Source organism: Ceratosolen solmsi, unplaced genomic scaffold (assembly GCF_000503995.2).
Source record: "Ceratosolen solmsi marchali unplaced genomic scaffold, CerSol_1.0 scaffold23, whole genome shotgun sequence".
In the NCBI taxonomy this organism is placed as follows: domain Eukaryota; kingdom Metazoa; phylum Arthropoda; class Insecta; order Hymenoptera; family Agaonidae; genus Ceratosolen; species Ceratosolen solmsi.
The window spans coordinates 352,582-378,001 of NW_011948430.1; the positions used below are offsets into that span (position 1 = coordinate 352,582).

The following is a 25,420-nucleotide window of genomic DNA, read 5'->3' on the forward strand; positions in this document are numbered from 1 at the left end:
TCGATTTTGTTTAAGGACCGTACGAAGTATGCTGACGCGAAACTTTTGCCAACTCTATATTTTATTATTACGTCCTTCTCCTTACTATTTATCTTTTTGCCCTTTTTTTTCTTTTTCGTCAAAAGCGCAATATTGCAATTGCGTAGTGTAAGATGACACGTCACTATTTTACACTGTAACTTGATTTTTCAATAAACTTAATGTATTTTCGGATATTAGCTGTTCAACCTTCGTCGACACCTTTTCCTTATTAAACTCATTAGCGTAGCGAATTCCGAAAAGCAACAAACGATAATAACAAATAGTCATGAAATATTTTAATGTATTGCTACTATTACAACAGAAACGTCCATCTCTTCGCTCTTTTGTGGAAGAAAAAGCTAATTAAATGTGTTCTTAAATTTATTATCGTGTAATTTGTTTCACAACTCACAAATAAATGCACTGTCCAAGTCATTCCATTACAAGTATCAAAGAATAATTACATAAGCAGTATAATGAAATATTATTTATTATAAAATTGTAAATTTCATGTAAAACAGTTTATCTGGCGGCAACATACGAAAAGACTAAATAAATTTAACCAGTTATATTGAATGATAAACATCACATTATTGGATATGAATATGTATGTCATAATAATGAATTTTGTACTGCTTTTACGGAATAAGCCAACTTAAGAGTAAAATTATAAATTGTTAATTAAAACCATAAATCTGATTAGCAAACACGATAATCGTCGAATTTACAAACAAATTGTGTCATGTGTGCAAAATCAAATGTAACTATTAATAATAATTAATTAAAGAGAATATTATACATAATGTTTAATGCACGAGATTTTCATTTGATGAATCGTTCTTCTTAAATAGTAAAACTTTTACAATATGTTTAATCGTTTTACAATATCTGAAGACTAAAAATTGCACATATGAAACGTAATTTAATCAGAAGTATGATTTTGAACGAAGAGACGATTGTTTACTATTTTATTAAATATTTATAAGAGAATTACAAGTGCTATGGTAGTTAATGCTTTATCAAACATCGAAAAGACATGTAAATTCGTTCATAAGCAATATAATATTTTTCCTCCTACGACACGTCATCGTGTCACACCGAGAACTTCGTATTTTAATTAATATTTCGTTTACTATGTTCGAACAATGAGTAATACTCAAATCTTTGTTTTTCTACTCCAACTAGTCTCTTTGCCTACTGACTGTCTATTTTCATTTAATTTTATTTTATTTCATTTTACGAAAAAATCAATATTATCTTTTTTTTTTATTTATATATTTTTTTTTATTTTTTGTTAGCAAGATTCAAACATAATTATGTGAGAATATATAATATAATGCATTATAATGCGTATCAAGATTAATTTCATAAACCGAAAATTCAAATCACTATCTCCGGAGAGATATTCTACATTGTATTCGTGATTGCGTTTCATTAAAAAGGTCAACGTTAATTCATCGGAACTTACGCTAACGTATAATAAATAACCTTCTGGAAATCCTCCAGATACTGTAAATACAAAAGTAAATAGTAAAATATAGGCATTACGTGGAAAGGCATGAAATATTAGGAAAAACGTAAGTAAATAGATTTGGTATGTATGATCAAATGCATCAGAATAATATTATAGTGTAAAGGTTAAGCTACACTTAGCGCCTTATTCATAGACCATCACTACTACATACAGATCATAAAGAACGGCCAACAGATCTTTCACAAATTTTATTATATCGAAAATGAGGTAAAATTAGTTTCTTCCTAATATATCGGTAATGCCGATTCGTCTTATTTTACGACATTAAGCGCAGCATTGTTTACCTCAGATTCCACCTTGAATAGTACGTATGAATTGTTATAGTATTATAAATGCATAATTTTATGTATTTAATGAATACTGTAGGCAAATATTGCAGAAGGTAAAAAGAATATCGGGTAAGGAAAGTTATATTAAGGAGCTTGGTCGAAGTTCTTTAATACAGTCGTTGTGAATGCTGCTCGTATAAGTAGAGACACGCGACTCTTTTCTTACACTTTATAGTCCATTCCATTTACACGGGCCGGCCGTGGCGGCTCGGCCTCACACTAAAATACCTAAAATGCAGATAAGGAATAGTACAGGCAGTACTAAAGAGTCGACTGGATACTCACGTTGCGAGCAATTCCCGAGTATTTCCTGTCTCAAGAGCTGCCAGCCAGCGTTAACGACTTTATCGGGGGTCTCTCTTGGCCGTATCTGCCTTATCGCCCGCTCAGCTTTCTACGATTCAACGCAACCGAAGCGCATTAACAATTTGCCAAGCAATGTCAACAGCATATTTTTACTCAACTAGTCCCATTAGAAGTAATCTTTCGCGTCCTTCCCTCCCTCCCCCACCCCAAACCAGCCAATATCGCATCCCCCTCCCCCCATCCATCCCTACCTCCCCCTCCCCATCGCCATACTTAAACTATCTTGGCCCTCGAGTCGAAGATCCTCACCACTCAATAATTCTATAAAACCCTCGTGGTCCTCGATTTTGACAATTAGGTGGAACGCCAAGGTCTACCTTTTACCCACTTAACCTCCCCAATATATATGTTACCCTCGTTATCCGACTGTATTGGATATCGCGTCATTTGTCTGTTTCTTTGCCAATTAAGAAACGAACCGACACGCACTCCTTAATTCGAATTCTCGACTAGATTTTTAATCGTCTAGGCTTTGCGCTTTTGCATTACTGACGTAAATTATAAACAATATCTATTGAAAAATTATAATCACTGCTAATGATTTTTACGTTGTTCTCAAATAAATAATAAGAAAATAACGAGTTTAAAGCGCTTAGAACGCCAACATGATCATATTCTTTATATTTAATTTATTTAATCAACGCTGCTTTTTTATGCATTTACACTTCTATTGTCTAATACTTTTGTTGAATTTTCCTGTAAAATATTATATGCCAATACAAACTGCACTTTTCAAGTTTTAATAATTTCTATTTTGAAACTTAAATTGCTCCTTTACATAAATGTCATGAAAATAATTCTTTCTATCGAATTATTTTATGACAATAAAAATAGTAAAAATTTTCTTGATTCAATTGTTCAATAAAGAAAAAATTGTTCAATATCACTGATCATGGCGATCATCGTTATATTAAAATTGATAATTTTAGATATAAAAGATTTTTATCGTATACAAGCTAGTTACTACAGCTCATTACTACAATTTCGAGACAAAGTATGGACTTATTATAAGCATATAAAATTAATATATTGAAATTATTAAATTCGCAAAGATGAGTCTAATTATAAAGATCAGGTTGAGCGTTTGGGCGATAGATATTAAAGTAGACAGTTTATTAATAAGCTCGCAAATAAGAAATCTGAATTACCTTTATAATAAATGGTCCGAATTTTGTGAAATTTAGCCAGATTTATATCAATATGTCAATACCATTTCACATGCATTCCTAGGAACTATTAATAAATGCATGAATATACTTATACAGAATAATATATTGTATGAAAACTTTCTCGTAAAGTGAGAAGGTATTATTAGGAATGGAATAAAATAAAGTTGGAAGATGAGTAAATTTATTACTGTTTTTATCTGCGGTCAATACACACATCTTATATCTTGGCTTCTATTCTGAAAGTGTTGAAAGCCATTATTAAAGCCATCCAATTTATAGGGAGCGGGCATATGCAGAGAGATGGAGCGCGCACTAATACGCTCGCATAGGATGAACCTGTACACGTACATTTACGTTTGAAAAAAAAAAAAAATAAGAAAAAGAAAAAGAAAAAGAAATGAACAAGAGGCCATAAAGAGATAAAAACGAAAAACGAGATAAAAGGTAGGATAAAAAGCAAAGAGGACGGGATGAGGGAGTCGCGGTCCGAAGAGCGATCGAGTAATGTTTCGCGATGAATCGCGAAACCGAGATATAACCGACGCAGTTGAAGAGGCTGTTGCTGCCGCTGCTGCTGCTTTCCGTTGCGTAGACTATGACTCGACAGAATTGGAATAGAAAATTGGTTTCAAAGAGGAAGGATGCTGCCTCACCTTCCCCCAAATGCCACCCCATTCTCCTTACGCTATCCCCACCTGACTCAATATCACTTGGCGCTGGCAATGGGATGCGGACTCGCGAACATCGACTTCGGAAGCGACTGCTGCTGCTGCTGTTCCTGTTGCTGCTGTTATTGTCGTTATCGTTGTCGTTGTCGTTGTCGTCGTCGTCGTCGTCGTCGTCGTCGCCGTTGTTGTTGTTGTTGTTGTTGTTGATGCTGCTGATGATGATGCTGCTGATGATGCTGCTGATGATGCTGCTGCTCTTGATGCTGCTGATGATGCTGCTGATGATGCTGCTGCTGATGATGCTGCTGATGAGCTGCTGATGATGCTGCTGCTGCTGCTATGAAGCGACATAGCGACAATCGCAAACGCTTAGCGAGTCGTTTAATAGGGCAACCAAATACGCCAGTCACCTTCTTTAATTGCTAGCTCGCTGTCCACGTACTTGAGCACTGTTCGGATTCTTTACTCTCTTTCTCTTTTTATTCCTCCATACCCCTATAATCGGTATTTTTTGATTTTCCCTATTGCCTCCTTTCCTTGTACATCTTACGTTCATCCATCGAGTCAATCGAGTTTTATGCTTCACGAACGTACACGACCATGTAAATTTTGCTGAAGATTCTAGCGAATATGCGCTTGCAAATAATTCGAACTCTCTTAATAATGATAAAAGTGCACGTATAATTAAACTTTATCTTAACAGAAAATGACTCGACAGCTTATAACACTTTTAAAAATCTTATCTTCCTTTATACCTCTATTAAATTTCATTGAGAAAAATCGCTAATGATATGTGGCTATCTTAATTATTATTATATTGCCTTCTTATTAACAAATCGTTGTATAAATACGATGTAAATGTAAATAAAGTGTCTTTCTCTCTCTCTCTCTCTCTCTCTCTCTCTCTGTGCGTGTGTGTGTGCGCGCGCGCGGGCGTGCGTGCATGTGGGGTGAGTGGGTGGATGCGTGTTTGTGTTTGTTTGTTCTAGAACAAGTGGCATCACGTCTCTCAATTAAAAATAATGAAAGAAAGAAAGAAAAAATTATTCTTCATTATAATTATTTTTTACGTATTATTCGTTCGAATCGAATTGTTTTGCTACTCTTTCATTTAACAAACAAAGGCTTATTATAATAATAGAAAAAAAAAACTTGAGATATTTTTTGCGAACGTCTAATTACTTTTTCAACTTGTCAGTTATTTTCCTCACATCGAAAAGTTCTTTTATAATTAATTGTAAGAATTTAATTAAAATTTATTACGGGCGCTAAAAGTAAAATGAAGCCATGCTGTTCAAATTTATTTGAATGCGAATATAGCTTACGGTAAAAAAAAAAAAAGTCTTAATCATAATAATTTTTCGTCAATTATGCTGGGACCTCGATTGGCTGGACAAAAAAATGCGTAAGGGCGGATTCGATCGGCGCTAATTTAGAGCTCAAAGTCGCGCGAAAAGCATAAGCAGCTTGCTACTCATACGAGCAGTAAAAAGAAGCGACTGAGACAGAAAAAAGAAGAGAAGAAGAAAAAAATGGGAGAGGTGAAGATCGGCTAAGGCAATACGGGTCTGCTGCTCTCGAGTATATTAGGGGACAACGTAAAAGCGTCAGGATAAAATGCAGGGTTTATGTGCTCCATACACGGCCCTTGGAAATAAGAGGGACGAAGACAGTTAGGAAGAGAAAGAGAACGAACGTGAAGAGGGTGGGCGAGAGAGGAGGGAGGGCGAGGAGCCGGTCCGGCAGATAAAGACATGTTTTCGAGCTTTATCCCACTCGCGGGACAGATACGGGCTCTTAGAGGCGGTCTTACGAGCTGCACTCCGAAGACAACGAGGACTTGGACGCACCTACACTCCGCCTTTAATCGTCCCCCCTCTCCTTAGCTCCCTCACGGGCAGCTTGTTTTCCTAAATGCATTTGCGGCGCACCGGCTTTTTTCCGAAGCGCTGCGCCTATACGCATACGCTTTCTTAGTTAACGACTCCGGAGCACCGAGCGAATCTTTCTTTATTGCCCTCTGAGCAGATAAGCTGCTCCGACGAATTTCTTCTCTCCGCGTCTTCTTCTGTTTCCTCCGCCTGGGATTATAGAGCTGTAACGATTGTAATATCCGTATCCTTCGAATACGTAGTCTCCAATTCCGTAACGTTCCAGCTCGAACGAACGAGCAAAATACATTTACAGTGTCTTAATTTTTCTTAAGACCTTTTTCTTTTTAATGTTTGCAAAATTCATCAATCTCTAAATTGCTCTGTATTATTTCGCCAAATAGCCGCCGTTGCTTATCGATTTAGGTCGACTTTTGCCCAATTTTCGAAAATACTCGGTCTACTTACTTTCGAAAAATAGAATTGCTCATTTTCTGTACCACACCATATTACTACTCGTAGGTGAATTAATTCGCGGCAGGTAACGAGTTATCTAACATTACCTCGATTCATTGACTATCAATTAATATGGAATATGCTTTGGAATCTTAAGAGATATTGGCGTTATTATTGGTCGAATTGTGTCAATGTAGTTAGAGCATTTGGGTATTTGTATTATATACAAAAGCTTCTATTTTTCACTGAGATTATTCGATAGTACGGAGGTTTGAAAAACTCGATTCCTTATCTTATCGAAACATAAAATTATCGGACTGTTTAGAATGTTTAGAAATTTTACATAAGATAAATGACAATGAACACTCGCACAAATGTCGATGAAGAAGGGACAATGCGACGAGCATTGTTAGAACGGCGTATTTCACGCGGAATCGCATATTTTTCTTAAGGTTGGGTCATCCTAACGGCAAAGTAAAAAGCTGATTAGTTCTCTGGATTTTTTTTACCTTTTTTTATTTCTCTTTTTTTTATCTTCTTTCTTTTTCTTCTTTAATTGCAGTACTTTGCAGTCGCAAACTTCGATTCTTAACGTGGCTTAACCAGTTGTTGCTAATAAAAGTGCGACGACTGAAACTACAGCAACGAAAGCGGCAGCGACAGCAACAACGTCGGCTACGTCTTGCCAAAATGCACGTGATATTTATGGAAAATGCTAGGGGAAAATGCGCGGGGTAATTTATAAATCCACGGTCATCGCGAAAGTCATTTCATTTGCCCTGAAATTCTGCTGTCCAGAGCGTTGCTCTTCCCAATAAATAGCAAGGGCACCGAATTTTGGACGAGAACGAAGAAGAAAAGTAGCGGGCGGACATTGATAATTCTCCGGTTTCTCCGGGCCGCGAGAAGGTGCGCACGCACACGGGGCAACGGGCGTAACCCGAGCTGGATGCGGTGATGCGGTCCAGCGGCGGTCGCAGGCCCGCAGCCTGCTGTTTTTATCTGGCCGTATTTCAGGATGACTTGGCGCTTAATGCCTGGCCGCTTCGTCGACTCTCGACGTGCCATCTTTCCTTTCCTGTCGCCCATTTCGCGAGTTGACAACTCAAGCGGCGGCTTCTCTAGCCAGTCTTTCGGCTTCTACACATCCATCCTTTATTGCGTCTTTATGATTCTATTTTCACCCGAGAGCGCGGGCCTCGTTTTCTTGAGCCGACAGTGAGAAGAAGATATTGGGATTGAGGGGAGCGAGGAAGAGAGCGGCAGCGGGGCGAGGAGAACGAAACGAGAAGAAGATAAGAGAAGAAAGAGGAAGAGGATGCGCACGTTGGGCGTAAGGTGCCAGCCCGAAGGGCGTCGGGTCACCATAGATTTCAATCTAGATTACGGCGCATTCCTTTTCTTAATTAGTATAACCGCCACGGTTCTTTCCCGGTTTCTTTTTTCAACCTCTGTATACTTTACGCGCTGACGAGATATACTACTGCGCTTTGCACCTTTCCAACCCAGCCGATCATCCAAATACCAAATTTATTAATTCCAAATGCTGCATTCATTGAGTTTTGACATTATCTAACTTGAAATTATACTTTTTATTATTAGATCCTTTGTGCTTATTATCGCTGAATCCTTTAAGCACGGTTAACTAGGTATCCGAAATTATCGAACATTTTTTTCTTTATATCTTTTCAAAATTCGTTTTAATTCCGAAATATGCAATCCCGATCTGCTGTTAATTCTGTCACTGCTGTAATTTATTCAATTTGTATTTGAGATATCACCTCATTTTATAAATTGTATGCTACATTATATTAGTGCAACACTATGAAATTGAATTATCGTTTTAAGAAGTTATTAAGGTTGAATTATAAGCCAATAAACATCTTAAAAAATTGCAATAGTACATTAATCCGTACCGTATATTGATCGATCGTATGCAATATATAAAGTGACAGAAACCGGATGAAAACTGATTTTTCATAGAAAGTTGATACGCAAACAAGCCACAAGCTTAGAGGGAGCGAAAGTAAAAGACCAAAAGCTGCAGAAATTTCAGTATATACCGTCTTTATAGGTCACGCACCTCGCTCTTGGAAAAAAATAAGTTTTCTTAGATTGATCCGGGAAGTTGAAAGTCGACGTCAGTAGTAGAAACGGTAGCTACATCGGTCGCGGGAGCGATTTCCCAGACAATTAGTCCACAGTTTGTGACGATTCATTTCTTTCCTTACCCTAACATCTTTTCTTCTATTCATCACGCTCTTGGGATTTTGCTATCTGTAGGTCGGCGACCAAGCTGCTAAGCAAGAGAGAGAGAGAGAGAGAGAGAGAGAGAGAGAGAGTGAGCGAGCGAGCGAGTGAGTAAGGGAAGGAGGTAGATGGAGAATGTATGTGTATGCGCGCGCGCGCGTGTGGGTGTGTGTGTGTGTGTGGATGTGGGTGTGGGTGTGGGTATGGGTGTGTGTGTGTGTGAGGGAGTGAGAGGGATAGAGTGACTGAGGGAGAGAGAGAGAGAGAGAGAGAGAGAGGGAACTCAACGAGTTCCAGATCATTTCTCTACCTGCTGTTTATACCTAATGACCCGGCAGGTGCGCACCGTACCGCTGAACCTCGGCATCTCTTTTTCTATCCTTTTCTGACTATTCTTCCTTCGACTCAACATCATCTTCCATTCTCGTCTGGACTCTCTTCGTTCCATCTTCATCTTCGTCGTCGTGACTCTCATCCCTCTGCAACAACTCACACGAGGCCACCCGGAACGTAATTCCGGCCGCGGAAATATTCGGTCGAGTCACTATGCTATCAGTAGCAATTCATTGGACCGTAAAATACCTCCTCCTCCCATCTCTTACCATCGCCCCACTTCTTCTGTTTTTCTATTTGTACTTCTACTCTTCCCCATTATATTAATTTCTTGCTTTTTCAGTTTTAAAAAGTTAACTATTAAAATAGTGCTATGAAAGATGAATTTGAGATTAGAAGTACAATTTTTCTACTTTCATAATTCTTATCTTCTCTAATAGTTAGGTACATATTATCTATACTCGTATTTCATCTTGGAAACGTAATGCTATTAAAACGTACGACAACAATGAACTATCATAGCTAAGTTTATGATGTCGTTCGACATTAGGGAAATAAAAGTAAAGAGATTCATGAATAATAAGGATGTCGATGAGCTACTAAATATTTGTTAATCTCTCATTTACATTGATAAATTTCGCGATAAGGTGAACAGTAGCGCGCTATCGTACAAGAAAAATGGCTCATATATTGGTCATTACTTGGTAATTTGGTGATCGTTTAATGCGCGATAAGCTCTCGAAATGGTAATCGTGTTTTCATGCTAGAAGTAAAGTGGTTCTTGGACCTCGGCAGAATCCATAAGATAATTAAGCTGGAATAATCGGTATATGGGCCGAACGGGGTACAGCTCTAGAGCTCGATAGGTCGTGGTTCCGAGAGACAACGTCCCTTGATACAGCAACACTTCCATCCTGAGAATCAAGCAGTCATTCTAAAATCATCCGGCTACTAAAAAAGTCTCAATCGCTTAATTAATTTAACTCTTGTTTCTCAATCACCAAACTCCCATTATCCCATTATTAATATATTTATACGTTATTATTACTGAATATCTATTGAAATATTGTTTACATTATTTATGTACATTTTTAGGAAAACAAAAAGTATGTCCAACACAGAGCACATATAGCTACGTGTAATAGTGGTGTATTTTAATTGGCAACATTGTTGTCGTCCTTATTTACATTGATATCGTGAAATGTCTGCATCCATGATTATTATGATTTTTTTTATACAAGCTCATTAATATCATTCAATAATGTGATTAGAAGTATTAATACTTCTCCTTCATCTAGCAACGTATAAAGTTACTACAATAATATGTTATATAATATTTACACATGAAATCATTATCAACAAAAACAAGCAAACAAACAAAAAGAGACTTACAATCATACTTAATATAATATTAATATAGAATTATTAAAAAAACAAAATATCATATTATAAAAAACTTAATTGAAATTTAATTATAATAACATTTCAGCTCGTTCATTAAATTCAAAAAATTTCAACTTTTACATACAAATTTAACAATATTTTTTCTAATATTTAAAATAACAAATGTATATGATAGATAAAATATAATTATCTATGATTAATAATCGTTATAATAATAAGATATAAAAATATATTAAAATTAACTTATCTTACAATAAATTATAATAGTAAAGTTACAATAAAGTTAATAAATTTCTAAAATAAATAAACAAGGCAAAATAGGTAAAAATACTTTAGGATATGATAATCTCATACATCACACAATACTTAAAAAATAGAACATTGTTGATCAGTATAAGTACTGATTATATTTCTAATATAAAGAATAAACAATATATTTATTGTTATATAATGATATATACATAACTGAACGAAGTTGTTAAAATGTTTAATAAAAAGCAAATATTGATCGTATTTCTATATTTATATGTACTCAAATTAGAAGAATTCTAACATTAACAATGCAAAACCTATGAAATATGACAAAATTAATAAATAAAGAATTTTAAGTTTAAGAATTTTTAATTCAATGAAAATTTTCATGTTTTTTTTCTTAGATATCTATGCTCTCGAATATAATTTACTGTATTATGTTAAAAAAAAAAAAAAAAAAAAAAAAAAAAAAAAAACTGTAAACTGATATCAACGGACCTCCTTGATTCAGAAATATTGATGAACCATCAAATAAAATATAATATATGTACATAGGAAATATAATTGCATAAAATATAAATATAAGCTTTGTAAAGACATGTTATAAGATATATTGTAAATATTTCGGATAACGATAAAAACACTATAGACTTTCAAATATCAATTTATACATAATATAACAGTTCATATTTTAACTAGAAATTTTAAAAAGTAAAAAAGATAAAATAAAAGATAAAGTAAAAAAGTAAAATTATTACTAAAATACGTATATGACTTATAGAATATTTAATTTGTTTCAACATCGACAAGAAAATGTAACGTTAATAATTAATTTTTTTTCATTTCCTTTATCGACAACCTGAATGTTCATAATAAATACAAATATAAGCAGCTTTCACAATTAATCACTACGTAAGCTTTCGATGAAAATACATTTTTTTTTTTTCAAAACATAACTCGATTTTGGTCATAAGGCAAAATGTAAGTAGAAACAGAAAGAAGCTCCTAATGCAATACAATCTATGAGGATTGCGATTGGACGACTAAACGAAATGTAAAAATAACTTTTCTTTAATTAGTTTAATACATTAAGCATAGAGATGAGTTATTACTTTGTTATTATAATTTGCTTGCGGATCACATTATCATTAATCTGAATTTATTATGTATCTGCAATATAAAATAGTGATATATTACTGAAGAGTGATATACACTTTAAGAGCCGGTAAATTCATAACTTTATTACGCGAACTGTGTGTTATCTTTGGCAATAATTCATTGTTCCTACAGGTGATTGTCTCACTCTCAGATTGTTATTTGGCATATAAACTGCTGCGCGTTTCGATAATTCGAGGAACAAAAGTATGCTCGGTCAGAGTTAGAATATGTTCTGTGCGTATCTTATCAACCTCATACATTTCGACAGAACAGAGATTGGAAAAATTGGGAAGTATTGTTAGAATATATAACTCGATTCGTCATTAATTGTCGCAAATAAATCCATAAGTGATCTCGAATATCGACGTAACCTAAAGTGATTGTGACGAGAGTCGCTCGGCTTCGTAGAAATAGGAACACCGGTCGTCTAGGACACTGCGGCTTCGATCACTTTCAGCGACGTGCGCGCTCTCGTTTTCTAATTTCTGCGACGGTTTGTTTGCCGGTAAAAGAAACCTTGGGGCGGAGAACGTGGGGTCACGCGAGCCAAGACCTAAGACGTTCCTCGAAATCTTCGCCGCTTTCCTTCTCGGACGCCCCCTCGTCGGGACGACCGGGCAATCGAACTTTGGAACGCGCCGTTGCTGTATTCCGAGCGTTTGACTATATTATTATGAAAGAATTTGAATATTTTGTTGGGTTAGGCGCTTCTTCTCCTTTCCAATCCATCGTTTACTCCTCCTCCTCCCCCTCCTCGCCCCCTTACCATCGTTCGCTAACTTTCTTTGCCATTGCCTTCGCATCTGGTTTCGTTCCTTCCATTTGTCTTCTCTATTTAACTCAATTTTATGTTTGCCGACTCGCGATAAATGTATCTGCATTTTTCAACTATTCATTTTCGAATAAATATTTAGTTTACGGTCGTGCTAAAATGCTAAACTTAAAAAATCTCGTTCTTTAATATCTTTTCAAATGTATATTGCTTATAATTGGCTTAATTTTTTGTTTTCAAACATTGAATCACGCAAAACAATTTTAGTTACTTACAAATTTGCCGAAAAATTATGTTCATCGGAATGTATCAAATACCATTACTTAACGGTTAATTCTAATAAATGTTGAAAAGATTAAGTACAGTATATTGAATAGAAATGAATTTTCGATTAACTTTAAAATGTGTATATTTAGCACTTGAATAAATCTTTGCTTTACTCATAGCATGAAAATATCTAATTAGTTGAAATTAAGTATAACAAATTGAGTATATTTTTAATTACTGACAGAGATTTTATTATAAGTAAACGTAAAATAAATATGCGCATATGTATCTTTCATTAATGTTCACGATGCAACGGTTATTTAAGTAATTTTATTACAAACTTTGTTTGACATGCATGATCAAAGAGATAATTTATTCTCCGCGCAAAATATTTTAGGGCCTCCAGTCATCGCTATGCTAATGGAGAAAGAGACTACGGAAGAGACGAATATACGCGCGCGCGCGCACACACACAGGCATATGTATGTATATATATATGTATATATGCAGCGAAAGAGAGAGAGAGAGAGAGAGAGAGAGAGAGAGAGAGAGAGTTGTATAAAAGATTCTGACAGACGCAGAAAAAAGTAGCCGAGAAATAACGAAAAGTATAAATCTGAAGATAGGAATCCCGGATTATAAGGAATAAAAGCTTTTCTCGACGGAACTTGTCACTGTAAAGGAGCAGAGCCATAATTTCTGAGTGATTCACGCGAGCGGTGCTTTCCGAAGGCATGAAGCCGACTGTAAGACTGCCATGCACTTGACATTTAACCTCGAGCAGTCGTTAATCGCCATCCAGGGAAAACGCGGCGACGTTGCGATCCTGTCAGCCAGTCCCGGCTTCACCGACACTAATCCCTTAATATAACTCAGCATTGGAAGAAAAAGACAAGTTATCGAAGTATCTGGATCGAGGAGCCGCCGCGGACTCGTTCGACCGGCTGCCCCCGCACTCCCCAACTTGTGTCTCGGTTCGAGTGGCCACGGGCCTTCTGCGACAGATCGATCGGCGCGCAACGCGAACGGACAGATAAGTCTTAAACTTGGCTGAGAAAAAAACTGGTGCCGCCAGCCGAACATAGCTGGAATGGGAAACGCACGAGGAGGTAAAACAAGCGAGAACGAAAAATGTCAGTGCGTTCTCGCGTGATCACGCACGCGTGTGGATTCAAATATGTAAAGGAGAAGACTGTGAATCGACGACCCGGGGAACTTTCGTGACCCGAACCGGTCCGCCTCCCATCCGTATGGCAGAGTAGCCTCAGTGGCCCTCAACTTCCGCTATGGGAGGCTGCCGATAAACAATTCGTTGGACTCTCGAACGTTTTCTGAAAATAGTACAGTACAGTTCTCCTTCTCTAGATTCCCATCTCGCCTTCCGAGTTCAACTCCTACGTGATTTTGAAGTGCATGCGCGAGAAGAGCGCGGCCGTCTCGACGATTTCTGATCGCAAAGACCTTGCTAGAAGACAGATTGTCAATATTTGCTCTTGACTTGCTGATAAGCCACATCTATTTAAAAATTTTGTTTGAATTTACATTATTTGTTACGTCAAAAGTCAGGGCATACAATATATATATATATATATACATATACACATTCTTCTATTGATACATACCTCACTCACATTCTTAAAAACTAATACAGAAACGCGCGCGCGCGCGCACACACACATACACACCTGTGAGATTAGTAAGCTTGACTTGAGAATTACAAAGATTATATGACAAACAAAGATTATACTATAAAAAATTGTCCTATCATCGCTTTATCACTATTGCTCGCAATAGTTTCTTATATAAGTACACTCAATCAATTAAAATATAGACTATTTGTAAGTAGTATTTGAAAGAAAACAATTTTTTAACTTACCAAAACCTATGCCTAATTACATAATACAATGAAAACTAAATTAAACAAACTAAATTAAGCAATGAAATTTGTTTAATCTTATAAGCCAAATATTTTTCATTTTATACTTAAAATAATAAAAAATAAAATATAATAAAAGTTAAATTTGTATAGTGTAATTCAAATTTTCACAACTACTTTAGTCGTTCTTTTGATCCATTTTTAAAGTGACATTATTTTTTTATTTTTCATATATAATTATATATTTTTTTAATCACTTCGATAGATCGATCGTTATAAGTAATTACGTTGTAGTAGTGAAAAATTTGCCTCACAAATTACCAGTTTTAATAATTTCTCTGTTTCAATCAATAACTTTTAATCATAACTATAGTCTTATTTTTATCCTGTATGAACTTCATCGCTGTAAGTCCTATTAATTCGTTCTTAAACAAACAGGGAATATTCTAAGGACTTTTTATATTATGCTTGATGAAATAAAATTTGAATTGGAAGAATTCGTAACGAGTGAAATAATGCGTATAGTTAAGGGAAATTAGAGCAAGGAATCAAGAAGATGTTACAATCTTCGATTGAACTGACGACTCGAAAAGTAAGATAACGGCCAATAAACGGACGGCCCAGGCGGCTGATAGTAGGATACTTGGTACTGCGCTACTGGAAAGACGCAGAGGGATTCCCCAGCAGCTGTCATCCGGCATCGTGTCTACGAGATTGTACGTCGTGAGCCATCAAGTGGCGCAGGCGCAATTGAGCAAGTGGTGCCCGTCCGCGAATAGTATTACCCGGAACGTAACGGCGAATTAAGTTACGAGGCAGCAGCGACGGCGCGCTCGTTAACCCAACATTTAAGTCATTTCGCAATTAAGCGAAGTCGATGCCGGCAAGCACGCGACAAAGATCGCCGTGCGATGCCACAAGTACAAGGCTCTTTTCCGCTCACCGGCTGGCCCGTAAAAATCATGCCCGTGACCATATCGGCTGTCGATTCCCTCATTATTACCATCTATTAGCTGCGCTTTAATTGCACTTTTACACCGGAGACGCAGGTCTTGGACAACGTTATCGCGCCTCCTCGCGACGTCCGGCTTTAATAAGCGCTCGCCTCTGCCTCTGGCAGCTCTGTTCTTTGTTTTAATACCTATCGAGAGTTTTTTTTTCTTCTTTTTTTTCTTTCTTCTTTTCATTTTTTTTCATTTCTCTCTCTTTTTTTTCTATCCCTTGCAGCTCGATTTCTAAGATAGTTGCCCAAAGAATTTTTACGGTTATCGCCTATGACCTGAATTTTAATCCGTGTCTCTGTTATTATCTACGCTTCAAGAGCCAAAGATCATGATTCTTTGATAAATTTAACACCATTATAGAGTGGCTCGACCCAACGCAGTCACAGCCGTTGGCCAAACATGGCTTCGAGTAACATAAATGTTGCTAATGTGTATACGCCTCAGCTATGAATTAAGAGAGTTCGAATCTTGAGATTCCGGTTTAATGTAGTTTTAGCTGAAAAGCCCAACCCCGTTAATACTAATTATATAGTTACTTTGCACTTCTTCTCGCGACTTTTTCTATTATGATACGAAACTATCGATTCTACGGAACTCTTGTCACGAAAATATTACTACCGGCTTTCAAGAAGCGCGAAAGCGTAACATTGAATCACAGATGCTCCTTTCTTAATCTTCGTAGATTCGAAACCAATTCGATCCAGGGTCCAGCTCACTATACAGGGAAGCCAGAAATTTGCTTTAATGAATGAACATAAAGAGCTCATTTAATATTATAATTCCATGTCTTCCTAATAATGGCATTGCCTCTTTCATTGTGGAACTTCAATTTGGCTCGTGAGGTTTCGAATTCCTTTTTTATGCGAAATTAGGTGAACGGCGTTGCGCTTCGTATTTACAAAATATAATAAGTATATTTTATGATGATATAATGATTTGCGTCAGGAGCTAGTGCCACTTTGGCCTTTCTGAATTACAAGAATAATAAATAAGCCACTTACCTTACCGCTTATTATGCTCAACGTATCTCTTTTGATTCAACGTTTCTTGAAAGTACAATATGAACCTCGGTATATGTAATATTTTATAATACGTTTTCATAAATATATGGGGCTGGGATTTAAAAAAAAAAAAATTATCAGTTAAAATTTATGGTACGTCTAATACTAATCAAATAATTTTATAAAATATTTGATTATTTACTTGGTTAATATTTTTATAACGGGGAACTGTGAATTCAATGAAAAATAAACATTATAAGTGCAATATTCGGATCATCGAGCATCGTCAGTTTATTTCCTCGTAAAGCGACAATAATACTTCGCTCTATGAAACGTCATTCGATCCATAATGAACTTCGAAGGCAAAAGATCTTCGCCCTTGCGACATCGACGAAATAATTTACATTGAAAACACGACGATCGATTATTTTATACAGCATTTGTTATATCACACGAAAATGTGCTAAGATTAAAAAAGAAAGAAAAAAAAGAAGAAAAAAAGGATTAAAAGCATGAAGGATAGACTACAGCAAAGAGCAAAGCCTTAAATAAAGACGAGTCATAAAGAGAGATGAGCGAAAGGACGCGACTGTGACCATATGCACCGAGCACACATATGAGTAAGAGAGGAAATGATTGATGGAGACTGGGAGAGAAGTGGGAAAACAAGGAGGCACATGGCGACAACAACGCGCGAGCGAGCTCGAGGATCGTCGTAAATGTCTTCATCCTTAAAGATACGAGAGGTAGAAGAGCCGTGGGCGTCCGCGAGCAAATAACCTCCTCATGGGCACTCGTTTCGCTCGCATTAACCCCAACGCTGTGTCTTGGACCCGACCTGAACCTGCGTATGTTTATACTATGGACGAGAGAGGCCGAGATTGTAAAAAAAATTAATAGATAATTCGAGCTAAATTGCTACGAAATGTATTAGGGAAGTGAAATGAATGTACGAGAGCAATTTTCCAACCGTATCGCTCCACGGTCAACAAATCCATTAATTCGGTCGTTTTTATATTTATTTTCTTATCTAGTCCAGCGCTCTTTAGACATCCCTCATCCCCCCTCAAATCTTGTGTGACTTTTATTCGCGCCATCATTGTTAAAAATTCTGTTAACAATACCGAGCGATAGCGCTTTATTAGCGAATAATTTATACTAATTTTTTACGTATTATTATTTAACGAAGATACGCAGCTGTTTTGTGCTCGATGCGCATCATCGAGTATCATTGTATATTATCGTTGCTATTTCTTCTTCCGATTACGCTATCGCAGTCTCTCTAGACAAAACTCTATCTGGCCCATCTGTTTACTCATGATTAACGATTTATGGAGTCGTAGCGGAGTATCGGCGAGGTCGTCTCGGTCAAAGGGTTGGCTGTGCCCGAGGTCATGGGTCTTTCGCACCTCTAGCCTACGTGACCGAACCCCGGCGAGCTCCCTAAGGGGCCCGCGTCAAGCCCACGCCGTTTCTCGGCCTCGTCGACATTGTGTAAGCCACAACTGCTCCCATCCGACTTTCGATTTTCCCGATATAGCAAGTCGTCGCGTGTAGCGAGTCAATGAGAGAGGAAGCATCCGACTTCAGCTGCTGCCGTTGCTGCTACTGCTTTTCAAGATCCTGATGACTGGTAGATTTTTTCCTCGGGGCACTTTTTAGTATTTCTTCCTCTCTCGTCTCTTTCCGAACTTTCCAACTTTTTTGCACCTTTGTCGAATGTCCTCGAGTCGCGTGAATTCGCCGTGAGCTTCGTTTTCAGTCCTAAGCCTATTGTTAATTCTCAACACGAAGTGGTCGTTTCTATTTGGTCATGAAAAAATCTGGTTTTTATGAAACTTATAAGAGATAAATTTATTTGAAAAGTTTTGTTCTGGTATTGAGCTCACCTATTATCGAAGGCTTATAGTCGCTCATATATCGTTTCGTCAGAGCTCCGGAGCTCTCTCTCTCTCTCTCTCTCTCTCTCTCTCTCTATGTCCCTCTCTCTCACTCTCTCTCACTCTCTCTCTCTCACTCTCTCTCTCTCTCTCTCTCTCTCTCTTTTAATGTGTTTGAGAATATATTAAGTGTAATATACAAGTATGTGATATTATAATGAGAAATCGTTTTCAGGCCATATTTTATATAAATTCCTAGATCCGTATTCATTGTACAATGCAGTATATTATTTTTGTTATTTTATATATTTTTTATTTGTTTTTTTTTTTGTTTTTTATTTTTTTAATGAAATTTCGATGATGCATTTCAATGACATATCGAGTGACAAATTTTTTTCAAATTAAATCTACAATAATACTCCTGTGAAAATGTGCTATTAATGGAAAAATCGAATTCATGCATTCATGCTTATGCACCAATCAACAATTACACCCGTGTTTTTTTCGTACAGCCTGTGATAATCTTACGGCACACCGATGTGGCAAATGTCATTGAAAGATTTTTTTCCTCTATTTCTACATTCTCATTAAGAGCCGTGGTATGGCTTTAATTTACACAAATACCAGCATCGATTAAGCAACGGCCTAATTTAAGGTATACTCATAATCCATTAACTATCGCTATGCTCATTCGGTTTTTATATTGATCGATGAATATGAAGAAATATACACGGCAAAGCGGGTGAAGGCGTACCAATGTAAATGGTGTATTGAGAATTTTTGAATCATTAGCCATTACCGTTTCAAACGTTACATTACCGTTGCAATATATGCCTGTGGTACATCGGAAATAGTCTAAGGAAAAAAAAAGGGGGGGGGGAGCATACTATTATATTGAAACGTGGATACTTTGATGTAAAAAGATGAAGAATCCGGACGCAGCTAGTGCTACAAATTATGCGTTGCGTGGATGGTGTTTAAATAACCCAATTAGATGCAGACTTGGCTAAAAATAAGATGATGATAATCGAGAGAAAGGAGATAGAGAGTGGAGAATGAAGAATACGACGAGGGGGAAAGCTCGAATATGTACTCGCTATCCGATAAGTTAGAGCTGCAGATGCGGTACATCGAAACTGCTTCTCGCGTATAACATATGTCATTGCGACGTACGCGCAATGCATTAAGAAAAGGAAAACTGAGACGAGAGGAGGTCGTTGGGGGTCTCGATGTTCATTGAATCGAATGCCAAAGCTATTAACCTTTGGCTACGCATTTGCAGCTACTCGACTTCTTTACTTCAGCGAGCCGGGCTCCCTATTAATTTATAAATGTATAATTTATGTCGCGCAAACTTTATGACTTCCTCTCGTGTAGACACATATAAACGCGTGCGCTTATATATTGTAAAGGGAGAAAAGTTTCGACGACTACCAACTGCCACGGCGCAGAGCGGTGTGGATCGAGTGCCATCTCCTTTTTCCCATGCAAATGAGCCATACACGAAGAGTTGAAGTATGTAGCCGTGCAGAGATGAATCAAAGTAGTCCCGCTCGCAATTAAATTCTCATTACCAGTCGGACGCGTGTAGCGCGTGTCAGACCTTTCCTTGTCCACTCCCCTCCCGCCGCCAACACCGCCACCAGCGCCATCGCCGCCGCTGCCGCCATCGCCACCGCCACCGCCACCGCCACCGTCACCGCCACCATCACCATCACCAACTCACCCACCGTTCGACTATACGTCACGCGCTTATGGCTTGTTCCGACTGCGAGATTCTCGATATCGCACGTTAGGTGGTAAATTGTGCCAGACAAGCCCTAATAGCCCAAACTTTATTCAGCCGGTGCATCCAGACCCATTACATAGCGTGTCCTTGTATTACTCTTGTCTATAGCGCGTGACTATTTTCTGTCCCCGGAGGCCGATTTCTAGTGTCCTTTTTCTTAACATTTTCTTTAAAGGCAATATTTTTATCCGACCGCGTTGTTAAAGTTGATTTAATTATACTCGCGAACTAGCTCACTGAATCGCCACGAAAAATATTTCGAATTCTTAACCTAAATATCAGAAAACTCTAAGTAAATGTAAAAATGACGAGGAAGATATTTCTTTCATAGTTGAGCAATTTTGTAATGCAAAGCAAAATAAACTCCCACGGCTGTTTAAGTTACTTAAGCAACAGATATATTATAATTTAATATATTATATAATATTATGGTACAATAATATATACTATTGTGTCATAAATAATATGTGTCACATTATTATAATGAATAATGAAATATCCTTTCAATCTATTGCCTCAAATATCTATTATAACGATATTAATTGCTGATATATTCAATTCTGCATTATTAATGAATAATGTAAGAGATATTAAAACATTACAACTAATGTAAGTATTTATTATTGCCTTCTCTATTTCTTAGAAAATCAATTATGAATTGTTTTTTTATTTTACATTGCTTTCTTGCTTTTATTATATTTATGAAAAATGACTAGAATCTTTTGGTAAGTTAGATATTTCCTCCAAATTAAATATGATTCAAAACATATAAAAACATATGAAATATAAATATTATGCTGTATATTATTGTTATGCATAAAAATGAAACATGAAAATCTTTATAGTATTAAATTATTTTTCTTCTCTTTTTTTACGTTTCTCTTTATTCAATACAATCGCATTCGAACATTTTAATTCTTTAACTACGCCTGTTGGTTACCAATTATGTAAACGTATTTACAACATGTCCTAACTATTAAGTATTCTGAAAAATACAAAGCAATAAGTGATATAAAAAGATCGATCGCTAAAAAATGTATTAAGTATTTTAATACAGTATATCATGAATTGATTAAATCTGTATCAATATAATGCGTGCGCGCGTACGTGCGTGCATGTAGTAATTATTATCACAAATAGAAACAAATAAATTATAATAAGTCCTTGAGTTGAAAACGAAATAAAAATAATTCGCCGATTGTGTAATGTAAGAAGGCCCATTTATGACTTTCATGCTTGAATGCGCCTTTTTCTTCCAGTTTAGCGCCGCCTCTAAATCCGACTATCTAATTATAATTGTGTCGCCGCTTTGTTAAAGTTTTAATAAGAATACGCGCTATTATTGAAAAGAAATATATTTGCAGAGGAAAAAATATTTCCCGTGCGGTGGCTCCCTACCACGTTTTGCTTATTACCTTAAGGCTTGCTTTTATCTGACTACGTACAAGGGGACCTGTTATTTCACGTCTGATCCCCAACGTGTCCACGTGGGTGGTCAGAGGATTCTCCCTCTCCCCTTTCCCGTCTCGCTTAGGGTGGCCCCAGATTACGCCGCTACGTGCCCGCGATTAATTAGACCGCGTTTGCTTCTTATTTAGCAGATCATGAGATCGTAGTGAAGACCGAATCACAAGACCCACCTATTTGCTCTCATCTCCATCTCGGATGCCAATTTTCGACGCCCTCGCAATATTAATCCGAGACAAGCCTTGCCCCGTGTCTCGATTGTCATCGATCGAAGTCTCAGCTTATTCAAATGGCATAAAAACATCCACGAAAGACGAGGGCTCAGTTGTGCTTCGATTTTAAATGAGAGAACATTCGTCAGTTGCGTATGTTAGCTCGTAGATTGTCTTTCTATCTCTCGGCTAGTTGTCACAGTGACTGGGACAAATAATTCGCTCGAAACGCCACTCGAAGCATTCGAGGCGGTGCCGCCTGGGCTTACAGCAGCTCGATAGTTTTGTCGAGCAAGTAGCGTCGTAGATAAGGGAATCGAACGTTTCACAAAGCGACAGTGGCAGGGGGCACACGCATTGAATGGCAAAGCAGCATCTGGATTCTTTGACATTGAAAGCAGCGGGAGGGGAAGGCATGAGAGGTGCTAAAAAGGTAAATCGGTAGTCGTAGACAGCGAAGAGGTCGTTGCAACGTTGGCGATGGCAATGGCGATGGAGACGACGGCGGTGGTAGCGACTGGCGCACGATGGCATGTGCGTGATGTCGATGCCTAATACCGAAGCCACGTCACGTAGAAACGCGATCCTCGTACCTCTCCCTCTCCATAAAGCGTCGCTTAACTCCGGAGTACAGAGGTCACTGTTCAGCTCTCGGTACGCTGCTAGTCAGCGCCAAAGAAAGTCACTTCAACGGCAGCTTTTTGCCTACGAAGTTTTTCGCGCCTTGTTCGGTACAGGATGAATTGATCTCTGCCTCCTGTCTTCGCATGCTTTATGCTCTCTAATCCTCGTTTGACGCGTGCTAAGTGCATTAAGAAGATGATCGATCGCTTGTTTTGACTCATGTCTATAATCATCATCATAATAGGTGCGCGCGAGTTTTATTTTAAAAGTAACTACGAAACGACGGCTCACATAAAATTAATAGTGACCTTTTGATGAACTGTCCTCTTTGCGACATAAGTTTTTTCTCTTCGCTTCATCATTTTGTAGTTGCGAGTTTGTATTTTCTCTAAATTGCTTTACACGTATGCTTTCTTCACGCTGTTAAGCAACAATTCTTATGCATTGCCATCATTTTATTAAACGTGAAATAGGCTCCACTTACAGACTATCCAATTAAATTTTACCGTTTAAAATTAATTACGAGCTCTTCAATTGAACATACTAACCATTTTTTCGCTCTCTATTTGTATTACTCGAGTCTATAAAAATTCATCCACTGCGCATCGGACTTTTTCGCTTGGATTGGAACGTTGCACAAAAAATCATGGTTTAATTGTTAATTTTTTATTATTATTCATTGTGCTCCACTCGAAACACTCAAATTTTATGTCCTTATTATGTAATATACTCATATGTTATATAAAATAAATTTACGGTTTACACGTATATTATAGATTGAGCGCTAAGAAGTTCATGAACAATTTGTTTTGCAAAAATCAAAAGGATAAAGAGAAAAATGATAAATATAAATGTGGAAACAAAGAGAAAATTAAGTTTTACATAGTAAACCATTATTAAAAGTAAAAATTATTTTTTGTTTTAAAAGCAATTTATATGCTCATTCGTTTCCTTATTTGTTACTAAACTTTTGACAATATTTGTTTTTTATATTGAATGTGAACATAGAACGGAACATTGAATTTCACCATAATCGATTATTGGTGTATTCAATGTATATTGCCTTTTACATTTTAATTACTTTAAAACACATGTTTCTCTTTCATCTGTGAAAATATGTGATGTAAATTGAACGATCGCTTCTTTTTTTCTGGCATTAAATGGGACTACTCATTTACAAATGTTCTTAAAAGTGTCAGAAAAATTATAAACTTGTAATGAAAAGTATTCTGCATTTTAAGAATTATTTAACTTTCATAAATGCTATTTTAAAGAAGAATAAAAATAAGTAACGAATGGGTGGGCAAAGTTTGTAATACAAACAAATTAAGCAAAGAGACGTGACTAAAATATCCTCATAATTTGAGAATAAGTTCTTACAAACAAGAAATAATTTTCAATTTTATATTTACTCATACTCTATTTACTAAATGTAGTATAAAATAAAATTAAAAATATTAAACACTCATTTACTGTAATTTTTTTTTTTTTTTTACAGTTTTTAAGGTATAATTTCGCTTTGTTTATTCTAAGATGAACATCTATATAAAGTAGAACTGATACAAAGCCCGATAGAACTTTATAATATTATAACTAACATAACTAATGTAAATTGTACTCGATATATATATATATATATATATATATATATATATATTAATACACGAAGGAAAAAAAATTAGCAACATTAATATTAACTTTTTATGCTTGTAGGTAATAATTGAAATGAAGTGCATTGAAAGATTACCAAGTATGAATCATCGATTAAATTTGCTTTAAATTCAAATCACGATTATCGAAAACATACACTGTATGCATAATTATATTCTCAATGTATTGATATATTAAATGTATTGATTCTTTTCGAATAAATGGATATGATTCATAAGGTAGTGTCAATGGTAGGTGTGTCGATAACTGAAAGAATGTTGAATAACGAAGAACCAATTCGATATTTATAAAGAATAAAAGCGAAATGTGAATTAAAAACTTGATAAATGAAATTAGACAATTATGATAAAGAAACTACTTGGTTATATAAAAAGGATAAAAGAAATATAAAGAAAGGGAGGAAGGAAGGAAGGAAGGAAGGAAGGAAGGAAGGAAGGAAGGATGGAAGGAAGGAAGGAAGGAAGAAAAGAAGGAAGGAACGAAGGAAGGAAAGATGGAAGGAGGAAAAGAAGGAGGGCGGGAGGAAGGAAGGATGGAAGTAAGGAGCCAACGGAAGGTGATAGGGTGGAACGAAATTAGAACGGAAGAAAGAAGAGAGGGAACGAGGAAAGGAAGCAATAAAGAAAAGCGTAAACGTAAATACGGGCAGAAAAGACTGATTCACAATCGAATGATCAGACTTGTCCAACAAGCGGACACAACTGTGTAACAAAAGAACGGACTTTCTAATTCATCCACGCGCCCGCATGTAAGAGGTCAGTCGTAAAGAATCTGGCCGCTCGCGTTGGCGTTGGCCGCGCTGCTATCTTGTGTCGATCCAACGAGCATTCACTCATACATGAAACATAGACGTAAATAACTACGTCCGCCCGTGCGGTGGGCGCGTAACGCATCGCGCATTCCTCCCGCGAGTAGAAAAGGTCGAGCGGAGCGCGCCAAGACTCGTATCTCGGCTCGTCGTCGAGCTATAGATGACGTTGTGTATGCGCTCGCGCCTCCACAAGAGAGCAAGAGAACAAGAGGGAAAGCGGGGGAGAGAGAGGTGG

General features: G+C 36.8%; 1 protein-coding gene across 1 annotated transcript in view; it reads left to right on the forward strand.

The window, feature by feature from the left end:
* Positions 1-25,420, forward strand: part of LOC105363920 (SAM-motif ubiquitously expressed punctatedly localized protein) — a 60,868-nt gene that overhangs the window by 379 nt on the left and 35,069 nt on the right. The window lies entirely within an intron of this gene.